Source organism: Protopterus annectens, chromosome 3.part0 (assembly GCF_019279795.1).
Source record: "Protopterus annectens isolate FY-2018-M chromosome 3.part0, PAN1.0, whole genome shotgun sequence".
Lineage (NCBI taxonomy): Eukaryota > Metazoa > Chordata > Ceratodontiformes > Protopteridae > Protopterus > Protopterus annectens.
Window position 1 is genome coordinate 1,189,004,852 of NC_056731.1, and position 14,913 is coordinate 1,189,019,764.

General features: G+C 37.2%; 1 pseudogene; it reads right to left on the reverse strand.

Moving 5' to 3' along the window:
- Positions 1–4,079: 4,079 nt before the first annotated feature.
- The window catches only part of LOC122797017, a 144,974-nt pseudogene continuing 134,140 nt past the window's right edge, over positions 4,080–14,913 (reverse strand).

A 14,913-nucleotide genomic window follows, 5' to 3' on the forward strand; every position in this document is an offset into this window, starting at 1 on the left:
TCCCAACCAAAAATTCAACCCAAATTCCTCTTCAAATAACTCACCACTCAAAACTGCAATACAGTTCAACTCTTATTTTATAGATAGTAGAGCATCTCTATACAAGGATTCCTCAGCATCTAATCACAACCCTGCCCAACAGCCACATATCGCCACATCCACTTTCACCTTCAAACCTGTGCCCATATCCTTTATAAAACTACTCAAACTTAAACCATGCTCTTCTTCAGCTGATGACCTTCCAAGTGAGTACCCAAAACATATCAGCCAATAGCACTGCTTACCCCATCTCAATCCTTATAAATTGGTCAGTCCAGGAATCCCACATTCCCTCTCTCTGAAAAAAGTTACACATTATCCCACTGCATGAAGGAGAAAATTCAACAAACATTAATAACTTTAGGCCTATAGCAATCTTATCTCACCCCTCCAAGATACTTGAAAAATGTATTCAAAAACAATTGCAAGATTATCTTTTGCAGGAAAAACTCCTATCCCCTACACAACATGGCTTCTGTCCTTCCCATAGTACTAGCACTGTCCTTTTAACCTATACAGACACTGCCAATAAACCTAGAGATAATGGCAAACTAATCTATTCTTTATTTCTAGACTTGTCTAAGGCCTTCAACACAGTTTGTGACAGCAAACTTCTACTTCAAATGTCCTTACTAGGTCTCTCTCAGCCCACCCTTCTGTGGTTCAGAAGCTACCTATCCAATAGGTATCAGTCAGTAAAATGGCACTCCACGTTCACTCCTTACCTCCCATTCACCACCCATGTACCACAAGGCTCTATCCTTGGTCCACCCTCTTTAACATTTTCACTAACACCCTCTATACATCCACACAACAGGCCACCGTAATACAATATGCAGAGGATTGCATTCTCATTTGCACATCTGACAACATGATAAACTCCAAAAATTATTCAGGAAGCTTTAACAGCCACTAAAACATGCCTTTGCAACTCACAACTCATGTTCAACCCAAAAAAAATCAAACTACTTCTTTTATCTCCAAATCCCACTATCATGAATAAACAAAATTTAAAGTCACCTCTCTTGGTAATGCAACCATTGAAGTCACATCACCTCTCTTGGTAATACAACCATTGAAGTCGCTTCTCATAGCAAATTGTTAGGGGTGATAGTGAATGATACTTACATTCAACTTGCATATACAAAATTGCATAAGAAAAAGTCATCAAAAACTAAGGATGTTTTACAGAACCAAAAACTTTTTCACCAATGCAACTAAAACTACACTGGCCACTACTTATATCCTTGCCACTCTTCTTTATGATACTGTCATCCTTACTAACCTCTAGGCTTCACAAAAATTAAAACTTAAACAATGCTATAACAAAGCTGCTAAATTTGTAGCAAATACCACTTTGAGAACCCACTACTGCATAGCACTAAAAAGCCTAAACTGGTTAGAACTGCCTCCACACCTATAAAATTAACCAGCATCCATCTGCTTGTCGAGCACTATAAAAAAACATTCCACACAAATATGATCCCAGTCTGTCATTGCAATCCAGTGACCAAAAACTCCTGTCTGTCTATAAACCTAGCAAATCTGCTGGGCACTGTTTGTACTCACACAAGGTTGCTAAGGCCTGGAATTCCTTATCAGTATCCATCAGGTCAATACCTTCCTTCCTATTTATAGAACCACTCTGAAAGACTTCTGAGTTAAAATCTGGCTCTGTTCTTGCTCAAAACCAGGATAAACTATATCTCTAAATGTGAACAGGTACCTTTTCATTCCTTATACCTCCTTGCTCTTCCTTCTTCACTTACTTCCTTACTTCTATCAAATTCTCTTCCCTGACTTTCCCTCTAAATATACCATAAGCCTATTTTTCCCTCACTTCATATTGCAATTCCTGTTTGTGTTAGATTAAATTACCTTTAATTTCTCTACAAACTGTTTTAAAGTTCTCTAAATATTAAATGATTGTCATATAACATGTATCAATTGTTAAAAAATGTTTTTATCTGATGTCTAATTTGTTATAATTATTTAAACTGTAGATGTTTTTATTATATTTTTGATTATTGTAAAATTGTTGTTCTTTAAATGTTTTGTAATAATTTGGAGATTTTCTCCCCAGGCCTCCCCTGAAAATGGAATTCTACCCAGCTGGATTTTCCTGGTAATCAAATGTCAATAAATAAATAAACAATAATTCAAAAATGTGTGTCTGATTTTGAAAAAAGTGAAAAGACAAAATGCAATGATGGTGGTATTTCTGACCCAATCCAGGCCTTTTTTTTTTCAAGAAATCTCCACCTAATACGCAACCTGTGATTGAAAATAAGCACAAGAAAGATAACGAATGGGTTAAAGAAGAATTATTTCTCAATCACACAACACAAACCTTTATTTTCTCAAAGGAAAGTAGGGTTACAAACATTGCCCAAGTCTCTAGCAACTCTTTCCATCACTTACCTCTCACATCAGATGCTAAAAAATTCCCTTTTATTAAAATGATCATTTTTGGTGATAGGGCGTATTTGTAATGCATTATATATCTCCAAAATTTAACTTTCTATGCATTTTAAACATGACATATTCTTTATATGGCAAGGAAGTGAAATTAAGGTAGACAATCTTTTTGAGCATTTAACCTACTGTTTTTTACAACTTAATGGTCAACAGGTAGTACAGATTTTCCAGGGTGTAATGATTTCTTTGGACACAGATATCAACAAGGTCTGTTTTACGGTATATTGCAAACCCATTTTCAGTAACACCTGCTTGAATGCCCAAAGTGGTTACCCCAATTCGTCAAAAATCATGTAGTTAAGGGTGAAGCCATCAGGTTATCTATACTAATTTCTAATAAGTTGTTCCTTGAGGAATTGGATATTTTAAAACAAATGCTTTTGGACAGAGGTTACAAAAGTAACATGATTGGGTAATTATTTCTCATGTTGTGTCAAAAAGGGACATTGTGTATACATCTATTTTGTTGATGAATGATAGAGAACTTACAACAATGCATGCTCAACAGAGTAATTTTAATAATAGTTTCTCCTTGTGGTGCAACTTTGATAACTTTAATTTTAACCAGTAATTCGTGATAAGACACAAAGATCAGCAGGACCGAATGACAAAGTTAAAATCTAGCTGGATTTTAACTTTGTCATTCGGTCCTGCTGATCTTTGTCTCTTATCGTGAATTACTGGTTGTGGTTATTGTGGTTGCCATTTTCGTTTTTCATTGTGGTTATACTTGGTAATCTTCTCAACTTTAATTTTAAACAAGTTATAGAAAGCATCTAGAAATTGTTGAAGGGTAACCCAGAGTAATACCAAAAATGAATAATGTTCCCAGTTTGCATCTAAAAAGTTTACAAATTCAGAGACCTATTTTGAAATGAAACTTTTTAAAAAGGGTGATATATTTTATATGCAAAAGCTCAACTGAACTTAACCTGTGGATTTTGTAGGCACTGTCATTATATTTATGTCAGCATTTATGTGATCTTTGCTCACTTACAAAAAACAATAGGAAATGGAGCACACTTTGATTTTAACATCATATATTGGCTACAGCTGTGTGGTGTTCCATGTAGATAAGATGTTTCACAGACTGTCACAGAGAAATTACAAACAGCTTTATGGTATTAGAACTTCACAGGGCACAAACTCTTTATACAAACATTGTCTGATTTGTTCTCAGTTTAGGATTTTTTTTTGTACTCGAAAGTGTTACCCAGGATGTACAGGGTGATAATATGGGGACTCTTCTAGAGATCAGACACCTGCATTGGCAGCTCAGACTGAATGCTACAGCAAGTTAGACTATGTGCTGCAGTGCTGTCCCTATTGGGGTGCAGCCCATTGATACCCAAACTCAAATGTCTAGTTCAGTGTGTCTAGGTATTTCTCCTAACAAGCATCACTTTCACTGAAAGCACCACAGTCATAATCAGTGTAGTGACAGTAAATTAAATAAAATAATGTTTCAAGTTCATGTATTGTCTTGCTTGCAGATATCCTCAGTTCCACATTATTGTGAACATACACAAGTTCCATCAGAACTGCTCTTCCATTCTGGGCATTTACAGAACAATTCCAGCGTCAGCTAACACTTTGAGGGAGCAACCTTTGTGAAGCACTTAATCTGTCATCCTGTTGACATAACAATAACTGTTTTCCGGCACCACCACTTCATCACCATATCTACATATCTCTTGTGATATGAGCTCCACACACTGCCACTGGTTTGTCCCTTTGCCTTCATCAGATCTCCAAAAGTAGCAGTAACTATTAGGTCAGTTCTAAGATCCCATGCAACCTTCAGACTGGAGTGGTTGGTTTTTGGCCTGAGTTGCCCCTCTTCGCCTGGCAAAGGAAATTCCAAAAGCAGGAACCCAATGTTAATCACCAACTGGTTGGTTTCAGAACATACATCTAGGACTACAATATTATAATCAAAGTCCAGTGATAGTTGTTCCATAGTTAAGTATGATCCATGAACTGATGCTTCATCTTTCAAGACCTACTAACACCTTCCTTTTAAGTCAGTTACAACAAATGGCAGTAGGATTTTGTCATCTTCATACTCACTCTCTTGCTCCATGTATCCAACTGGATCAAGTGCATAAAGCAGTTTGGTGTAATTCATGTAGCCTGCATCAGTCTGGTGGTATTTTCCCATCCAGCTGCTGGACTCTGTACCATGCATTGATAAGGTATAAGGATATGCTATGATGCCAATAGGACTGTTTGCAGCTGGTGTGTCACTTTTTCCATGTGACAATTTTGTGTGCATGGAAACAGACAGCTCTGGACAGTCAGCAACATGACACTTAATACATGCAGGAACAGCTTTTGCCCAATATGCTCCCTTGTATACATGAGGAAGCTGATGCTGGGTTACAGTCCATGCTGTAAATCTGTGCTCTGTCCTGTAACAGCAACACAGACCTTAAGTGCATCAGAACTAACCACTCTAGCCCTCCTGAAAATGTCAGCTACAAACTGTCTAGCTCTGGCAAGACCTGGAGACTTATCAGTTAGTGCTATGCTGCCCCCAGTGGCTTCATTAAGAGGTGGTGAGTGAACATTACCATACCCATCGTCAGGGCATGCTGAATGCTCCAATACATCAGTCCAAAAGTCACGTGCAATTACACCAAATGTTTCAGGCAAAACCAATTATCCCCCTCGCGTGTCTTTTTTAGGTAATGGCAAATCTTCAACCTCTTGCTGTTGGCAGCTCCTTCTTCAGTAAAGGATCTGGCCGAGTTCTGTATCTCCTGTCGTATTGTCAGATATAGTACATGTTATCAGTGAAAATCTGGTGTTCATCAGTAGAACATGGTCCTTCTTTAACTGAAAAGCAGGCTGGAATGTTGTGAAGGTATACACCCCCTGGTACTTCATATGGAGCATGAAGCTGTGCTGTGAACACATGCTGTTCAGGTCACCTGAGTGTTTCTGAGTTCTGTCCCTACAATCAGAGCATTGAATAAACTGAGGCATCACCACAATGCTGATGTAAATAGCCCATTGGTTCTCGCCACTCAATATTAAGTTTAAAAACATGCCATTCCAAGAATGTGTGTTACAGCCAAACACTATGGTCTTGGAGTTGTCACTAGGCTATTCACATACAGTGATATATAGATCACTATACATGTCTTCATCATAAAAGAAAAAAAATTAGCACACCAGTTTCAGCTTTTTATAAATGGGTAACTCCCACCAGTGAAGGTGTGACAGTACATACCTCCCACATTTTGTAAAGCTGAGGAAAATATGCCCTGTTTGTATAACCTCCTCATCAGCTATGTTTTTCAGAGGAACACAGACTCAAGAGGGCAATGTTTAGAACATTCTGTGTGAAAACTGACCAGTGAGCTTGGTCTGCTCAAGCTGCTTGAGTAAATGTTCCTTCCATCACTATTTCTTCTTTGTATCCACATTGCATTTATCATTTTTTCTTCTGTCCTTGTTCAAATGACTGTGTACATTTTAAATGTGTTCTAAAGAGAAAGGCAGCACAGTTTTAAAAATGTGCATTAAAAAGAAAGCAACGTGGCTTTACATTTGAATAGCTCCTTTGACTATTTCCCTGAATAATTGTTTAACTGTTATTTAGGTTGTGATTGGTCAGATCTAGTCACATGTTACTACCACAATTGTTTGCATGTATTAATGGCTACTAGTTCTTTGTTCTGATGAAATCTTGACTAAAGAGACAAAAACACTGTATAATTTAATGGAAGCCGTGTACTCCTTGTTTACAAACCAATTATTAGATAAGGCATTTATTTGATTAGAAATCTGGAATTTGTTTAGTTTTAATACTTAAAAATGTAAACTTACATAGAATAAAAAAAATGCTGATCTTATTTTCTTATTTCTAGGGGGTTGACCAAAATTACTTTTCTTAAAGCTTGTTGCTGGTACTAAGCATACTGGATAGTAAAATCAATGTACTTTGGATGCAACATTTCTCAGCCCTACATTGTGACTGATATACTGACACTATTTTAAGAGTGATTGCTACACATTTTGAATACCTTTTTTGAGATACTCAACTACGTTGAACCTGCTGTTATTATCAGAGTGTTAGTGCATACTGTAGTTTATTTAATGGTAATATTGGTAGAACTACAGAAGATTGTGCTGTTCATCTTATAGTGCTTGACACGATTTAACTACAAATCCTCAGCTAATACTATTGACTTTGTCCATTCTGAAAAAGTATTGGTAAGATAACATTAAGTCCACAATGCTATGATATTCTAAAGGAGTTGCGTGCCTTATCAAGTAAATAATCTCTTTCAGTACTAACTCAGTGAACCTCTTCTACAATATAACTGGATAGGCTTGTGTCCAGAGGGGATTGCTTGTGCTCATTTTTCCTTCAGCAACAGCAGTCCCTTTAGAATTATATCTGATATTTGTTACTTGTAATCTGTTTTATACTCTTGGTGAGAATTGCCTGCAGTAATTGTTCAAAGCCTTCTTTTGGCAGAAACGAAGAGTTCACTCAGTCTGATAACTGTCAATGTGTGAAAGATATTAAAAAATTAATACTGTGCATTTTAAATGCCACTTACTTCAAGGCATTACCAGCTTTGTAAGTGTATAGCCTTTCTGTTACACCCATCCCAAGATGGCATGTGATTGCTATAATACTTCTAGATGCTTATAACTCATGGGAAGGGTTTTGTTACTTATTTTGTCATGACCAGCAGTAGTAGTCTTAGAATAACTAATATATATATTTTTTTTACTGAGGTATTATTTGATTAGTTATTGAATACTTTGATACATTTTGTTTGTAATATTTAGAGCTGGGGGGTGTTCACACAGTGTGAATATAACTGAAAATTATTACTGAATGCATGCAAGGAAAAGGGAGTTGAACACAATTGTTGATTTTAAGTGTGTTTTAAAGTAAACAGAAGATATGTCACATCATCTTATAGGTCATGTGACCAACAGGAGGTTTAAATCCAAAGATATGTCACATGTTCTAGGTCATGTGACCAACAAGAGATTTATTTGCAGAGTATTAGTACTGTGTTGGATTACAGTCTGATAAAGTCTCAGTCCTGGTGGTGATTTTATGTAGAGATAAAAGTGCTTACTTTTTATAACTTTTTATTCCAAAAAGTTTTTGTTTTAATAAATTATACAGTGCTTGATTGTGGTCTTAGTTTCCTGCTTTTGTGGAGGTACTTTTTGGTGTTTGAAAGATTTGGTTGAATTTTTTCACTAGAAACAGTGTTCTGTGTTTTTTAAGTTTTATCAATATTGCATAAGTTTATATTGTCTCTGATATGGTTGACATCCAGACAGAAAGGACAAATAAGCTAGGTAGAAAGTATAATAAGCATTATATAAGTCCACATGTCATGCAATACTCCCTATCAGGAAGTGTTTATAGGAAGAAATGAAAGTAGGGTACTGGGGAATCAGTGCCTATTATTTTTTCACCACAATTTTGTTAGTTTGTTTTGACAGTGGAGTTTCATTGGTAAAAGAAGTTATTCAGTCACATTCACGGCAGTCTTAGGCTTAATATATCTAAGAACAAAATTTCCACCATTCAGTCATGTTATTCTAGGACTCACACTAATGAGGTTCAGAATATCAAACAGCTACCAAATCAACCCCCTAGGTGGAATAATTTAATTCCAAAAAGGATGTCAACAACTAAGACCAGAGAAAGCTTTATAAATTATAGTAAACTCCAGGAATAAAAATAAGGTTGAAAAAAGCAACAAAAGTTTTGACCTGGGTCGAATGAGCAAGGAAATTAAATTATGAAAAGACCTTAGTTGCCAAATCTATTATCAATAAAAAAGGCTTATACATATGTTAGCATCTAATCAAGTGGTTTATAAAAATCAGTCAATAAGAAATAACTTGGATGTTACTGAATTTTTTAGTAATGTATTTAGAGCATTTCCTCATCTTTAGAATATCCTCAGATTTTTTTTATGGATTAGTCTTAAGCCATCTGGCCTGTCACTTCAGAGTCACAATTTAGGAAGCCTTTGAGGGAATGAAATGTAAGAGTCCATCAAGACCTGATAGAATAATCGGTATTTTTCTTAACAGTAAAGCAAAATTCTATTTGCCAGCTTAACCATGTTGTTCTAAAAATACTACAGTCTGGCTCAAGCTCTGTTCCAGGACCTTAGGAAACAACTGTTGTAATTCCAAACATTAAAGGAGATAATATAAATTATACAATGACCAGCCATTAATATTCAAAAACGTGAATGCTGATTGGTCAGCCCAACCAGCACCAGCATGCCCGAATCGAACATATACTAATATAAAAGACTATGGTCACATAGACTTTCTTCTATTAATGCTTTGGAGCTTTCCAGTTTTATTGATTTAATAAAAAATTTGAAATCCAAACAGTTCATAGGTACAAGAGAGATGGGACTGAGAAAATACAAGGTAATCCGGTACGTTATGCAAGAATAAAGAAACATTCCTGATTACCCTTGTATTTTCTCTGCCCTGTCTCTGTCATACATCTGAACTGTCCAGATTTAATTTTTTTTTTATTAAAAAAAAAAAGCAGTGGAGATCTTCCTTTATCCATTGCTTCATTTCCAAAGCAATAATGTACTGCATAAGCATGAGAACATAAGTCCTATATGCATGCACAGTACATCAAGAAAGATCCATGATAATGGGAAAAAAGCAGAACACCATGGCATTACAAAGTAGCAAGTAACTTTTTTCTTAAATGTCAATGAATAATAGCGATAACCCATGGCTGGGTGTGAATAATGCTGGATTTACTCACAGTTGGCTTTGTTTGGTCATTCGGGCTTCACCCTTGTGACCAAACCACACCAACCATGGGTAAATCCATCCTTACCCACACCCAGCCATGGGTTATTGTTATATTATCCAAGGTGGTATTTGCATATATTTTGCGTATGGTATTTGAAAAGATAACCTTGAAACTACTTCTGGCTAACTTACTGGAGTTTCTAGACTTAAAAAACATGGTGTTATTGTTTGGCCAAATTCCCTCATGTTACACTGTGAAATTCCTACAAATAAACACAGCTTACTTGATAATGCCATTTATTAAGATTTATCTAAAGGTTTTGATAGCATTCTACATGTTGCCATTATTAATCATCTCAGGATTTGTAATATCATCCCTTACATTACTAAATGAATTATAAATTGTTCAGTAACTGCTCATTTATGGTTAAAGCTGCAAACAGTTATACTCCAAGAGCCTTTACTCAAAGTATGCCATAGAGGTGTGTGTTCATGACATTGTTATTTAAGCTATTCATTTTATTATCAACTGTCAAAAGAACAATAATTCTTGTAAGTTTGCAGATGACACCAAAGTTGCACTGCCTATATTAAATATCTGACTACAATGTACTACAAATCTAATTTGACTCGGTGATATCTTGGCCCCTCGGCACTAATACTGAATTTGACATTAAACAAGTGGGGAATTATTTATTTTTGCAGGAAGAATAAAGAATATCCATATGTTATCAATGATTACCTGATTACTAGGAAAACCTTGGAGTCAAGAGTCTAAACAAAAAACTCCACTCCCTAGAAGCTCTCTTTACCCCAGAGAATGCTGATATTTGTGCAGTCACTGAGACATGGTTTATAGCCACGGAGAGCACACCAACAGTGCTAGGTTATAATGCCTTCCACACATTTAGGCCAGCTACTTCACAGGCAGGAACTAAAGGTGGAGGTGTCTCTTACTACATCATAGATAAATATACTTCAAGGCTGGTCAAACAGAACAATGCACTGGAGCTGCTTTATGTTCAAATCCAATACCACTTCCTTGCAAGCTATAGGACCCCTCTATGACCAAGGAAACCCATGCCATGTATTTAAACTTATTAGAAACACTAACCATCCAACCAACACCATATCTATGGGTGACTTTAATTACCTCACTATCAACTGGGAATCCTATATGACACCAAAAGTTCAGGCACAGAGATTCCTGGATTTTGTAAACACAAACTCCCTGGACTATATTGTCAATACACGAACTAGTGGTGAAACCATACTGGATCTGGTCCTCAATAATATGGGAGAGTGCTGCACACCCCTACTGTAATGCCTTTCCTGTTAAGGTCTGACCAGAAAATGGTCTCCTTTGAAGTAAAAGTAAAACCTGGACCCACTGCTAAACCTGGAATATTCAGGAACTATTCTAAGGCTAATCTCCTGCTTTTAAGTGAGACCCTGGCAAAATTTCAGGCCCCCATAAACCATGAGAACACTGCTGCTTATGCAGAACTGTTCACATAAACCCTGAACAAGCATGTTAATAGCTGCATAGAGGCAGCTGTACCCACCAGGAAGAAGTACAGAACTAACTCGAAAAAGAAGACACCCTGGTGGAATCACAAAATCAATATGCTGTATAACAGGAGGAAGAAAATCATGGCAAAAATTAGGAGGTGCAGCACCCAGAAGGATAAAAGCACTCTCATCAAACTAAACAAACAACTCAGAGGACAAATAAAATCTACCAAAGCCAAATTTGAGTTAAGTTTGGCCTCCCAGACCAAGAACAACCACAAAGCATTTTCTAGCTATGTCCACAGCCTTAAAGGCAATACACAATTTTGTGCAGAGCTCATTGTAAATGGAGCCACTATACTGAGCCAGAAGACATAGCAAATCTCCTGAATGATAAATTTAGCTCCAACTTTACCCCTCTCTCCCCCTCAACCTTCCTTCAGGACATATCATCAAATATAACTCCCCCTACTATCACTAGGAAACAGGTCCTTAATGCTCTCTCTAAGACCAAGAACACAGCATCAATTGTCCCAGACAATATCCCAGGATGTCTTCTAAATAGCATGAAACATAACCTATAAGGGCCTCTGGAATTACTATTTAATTGTAGCCTCCAAACAGGTTTCATGCCTCATGAATGGAGAAAGGCAACAGTCATCCCTCTGCACAAAGATGGGCCATCTACAGACCCTGAAACTACAGACCCATAAGTCTCACTAGTCTTATACGTAAAATCATGGAAAGAAATATCATGGAGATGATCAACAGAGATATGGCAAACCTCCAGGCACTGGAACCAACCCAGTTTGGTTTCGTCATGGGTAAATCATGTCTATTCAGCCTAGTAGACATCTTTGAGAAGGTCACTAAAGCAGTGGATGAGGGCAAAATTGTTCACACTGCCTACCTTGACCTGGCCAAGGCATTTGACACAATACCCCATTTGGGCATTGTTGGCAAACTCAAGAGGTTAGGTACAAACTCATACGTCACCCAGTGGATAGCCAACTGGCTCACAGACAGGACCCAGGAAGTTAGAATTGGGGAGTCCACCTCTACAAAGTCCCTCAGGGATAAGTCCTTGGACTGCTCCTTTTTGGCATTTACTTTTCAAAAGTCAAGGCCAATGTCAGTGGCCTCTGGCTGACTAAATCTGCAGATGATTGCAAATTAGCAGCTGTCATTGAATCTCACATTGACACAAATGTTTTCCAGGAAGGGCTGACACAGACAAACAACTGGTGTCAGAGCCATGGATTAAAACTAATGCCAAGAAATGCATAATAGTATCCTTTGGGAAGTCATCCATCCCTAGTAACTATCATATTGACAACACACCCCTTAGAGTTGACTCAGTAGTCAGGAACTTAGGGACACACATAGATAGTAATCTAGCCTTTGACCATTATGTGTCCACAGTGGTGAGGAGATCATTCTATATTGCACAACTTATAAAAGAAAGGTATGGCATCTTAGTCGAAGGAAGTCATTGTTCCACTGTATTTGGCATTCATCAGACCTATCACTGAGTACAATGCCCCCTTTGGTATGTACCAAACCAGGCATATGCAACAACTGGAATGTCCACAGAGGTTCCTCACTAAAAGAATACAGGGCATAAGTAATATGTCCTATGCAGACTGCCTCAAGGTCCTATCCCTGTATTCTGTCTCTTACAGGCTTTTGAGATGAAATCTATGCCTGGCATACAGGACATTGTCAGACCCCAATCTGATGGACCTCCTGCTTATCCATAAAACATACAGCACTGGAATCACCTGTTCTAAAGACTTAAACCTTGCCTGTAATATAAATAGGTCCTGCTGGAGAGATAGGTATATATATATATATATATATATATATATATATATATATATATATATATATATATATATATATATATATATATCCCAGAGACTACCACATCTATGGAACAGGCTCCCCATCCATGTGAAGCAGAGTTCCTCCCTAACCCAATGCAAGTGCAACTTGGATAATTGGATGGAAAACTGGAAATTCATTCCTGGTTTGGCACCTATGTCTCTAATGGACACAGGTAACTTGTAAATGGTTCCCCTCCCATCAAGGTATCAGAATTTGTCAGAGATTTGGGCTGCATGGCTAGGCTTAAAAAGGCCCTTGTGGTCATTAGCCTAGTAAACATCTATGAACCTATGAACCTATAATTGTCATTAAAGAAATGCCATTTGATGTCCATGCTCAGTTTATTTACAAAACATCACTGGGAACTATGACTCTAATTGTAAGGACTGTTTCTTTAGGGACTGTATAGGATCTTTTTTCTCCACAGCGAACCTTTATCAGACGTCAAACCGAATGTGGTTCACCATTCTGTATGTACTAAATTTCAGGAAGCTAGGGAAAATTCAACTTATTTTTTATTTGCAAGATTCCTACTGTTTGTAAATTGTCATATGCTACATTACTAGAGACATTATAGCTATATTTGGCATATTGCACACTAAAAAGAAGAGATCTCATCAAAATGTTTAACACTCTACAAAATACTTCACTGGCCACAATTCTACATTTGACATTTACTCTATAAATCATTGCATAAGCACCCATAACAACAGTTTATTGCTACATATTGACTGGACAGAGATGTATAACTAGAAAAACATATTCTTTGTCTAGGCTTCAACACTAAGAAACAAATTACCCAAGGAAATCAGAATGGCAAGATCACTAACATTCTTTAATTTCAGACTAGACAGTATATAGGTTACCATAGAATTAAACCACTTTTTGTTTGCCACAAACTCCACTGAGGTCCTATGGGACTGTGAATTTATTTAGAATAACTTTGAACTTTAAACCACCACAACATATCTAGTGTATTGTGTAGAGAATGGCATGCAAATTTTGTATTACATATGTGACAGAGACAATGAATGTATAACCAAGAGCTTGGGAATTGATGATTGCACAGGCAATTTGCAAGCATTATCTTTGCTCAGTGTCCTCTGTCCCTGGAAACACAGCAAGCATGCCGTGGCTGCTGACTTAAAGCCATAAGCAGTATCAAGGATGCAGCTGTGTGTTCTATTATGAGGGTCAGACTAGATAGACTTAACCTCCACCAGTGTCTGATGATGCAACCATTCCCACTGGCAGTATTAGTGGGGTATTGACATGTAGATTTTACCAAAGAATGTATAGACTCAAACATATATTGTACTTGTATACTTGCCAGTCCGACCCCATCAGAAAACACTTAATAATTAATAATGGGCATATTTATCAAACACAGTACTTCAGTACTGTCCATGAACCAATGTTTTAATCATGGAAGCATATATAGCATAGGAAAAATTGTGCTTGTCCATAGTGAATCACATCTTTTCCTATCTAAGAGGATGTCAACAGATGTTCTGTTTTGACATCATGGTTGACTCGCTGAACATCAATATTGCAAAAGAGCCTCCCTTGTAATTGCACATCAAAGGAAGTCAGTGTGATGATATGAGAAACTGTCAGCTGTGCCACAGGGAGTAGAGCAGTGCATGTGTAACATATGTCAGCATAGTTAGCTGGAGTTTTGTAAAGAATTATATGTCATTTGAATATCAAACAGATTTTTACATATTCTGCTGTTACAAATGTATTTTTAAAGTTGCTTGTGTTAAAAATGCATCAACAGTTGGTTCTGCTGGACAGAAAAGAAATATTTATATCAGATTGTACTGTTGGAACTGAGGAAATGTATATGTTAACAGAAGGGAAGGGGTTAAGCTCAACTCAGCTTACCTTAACAAAAATAGCCAGAAATTAAATGACTTGGTTTAGGCCATAACAATTTTATCTCACAGGGCCGAATGCAGCCAGAGGCCCAATGTCTGGGAAAGGCCTGGGCTCTTATTGTCCTTAATGGTGAGCTAATTGCTACCTTGCGGTGCCAGAGAATAGCTGGTTAGTCTCTGCGGAAGGATGAAAGTATTGGAATTGTTTTACACTCTCCAGATACCTTAGCAAAGTCCTAGGTGTATATTGTGACACATCTGTGCTAGATCCTGGTTCAGCTTTTACTAAGGGGGTTAGTGTGGGAAGTGCAGAGTCAGGTGACCAGATGTAATGTCA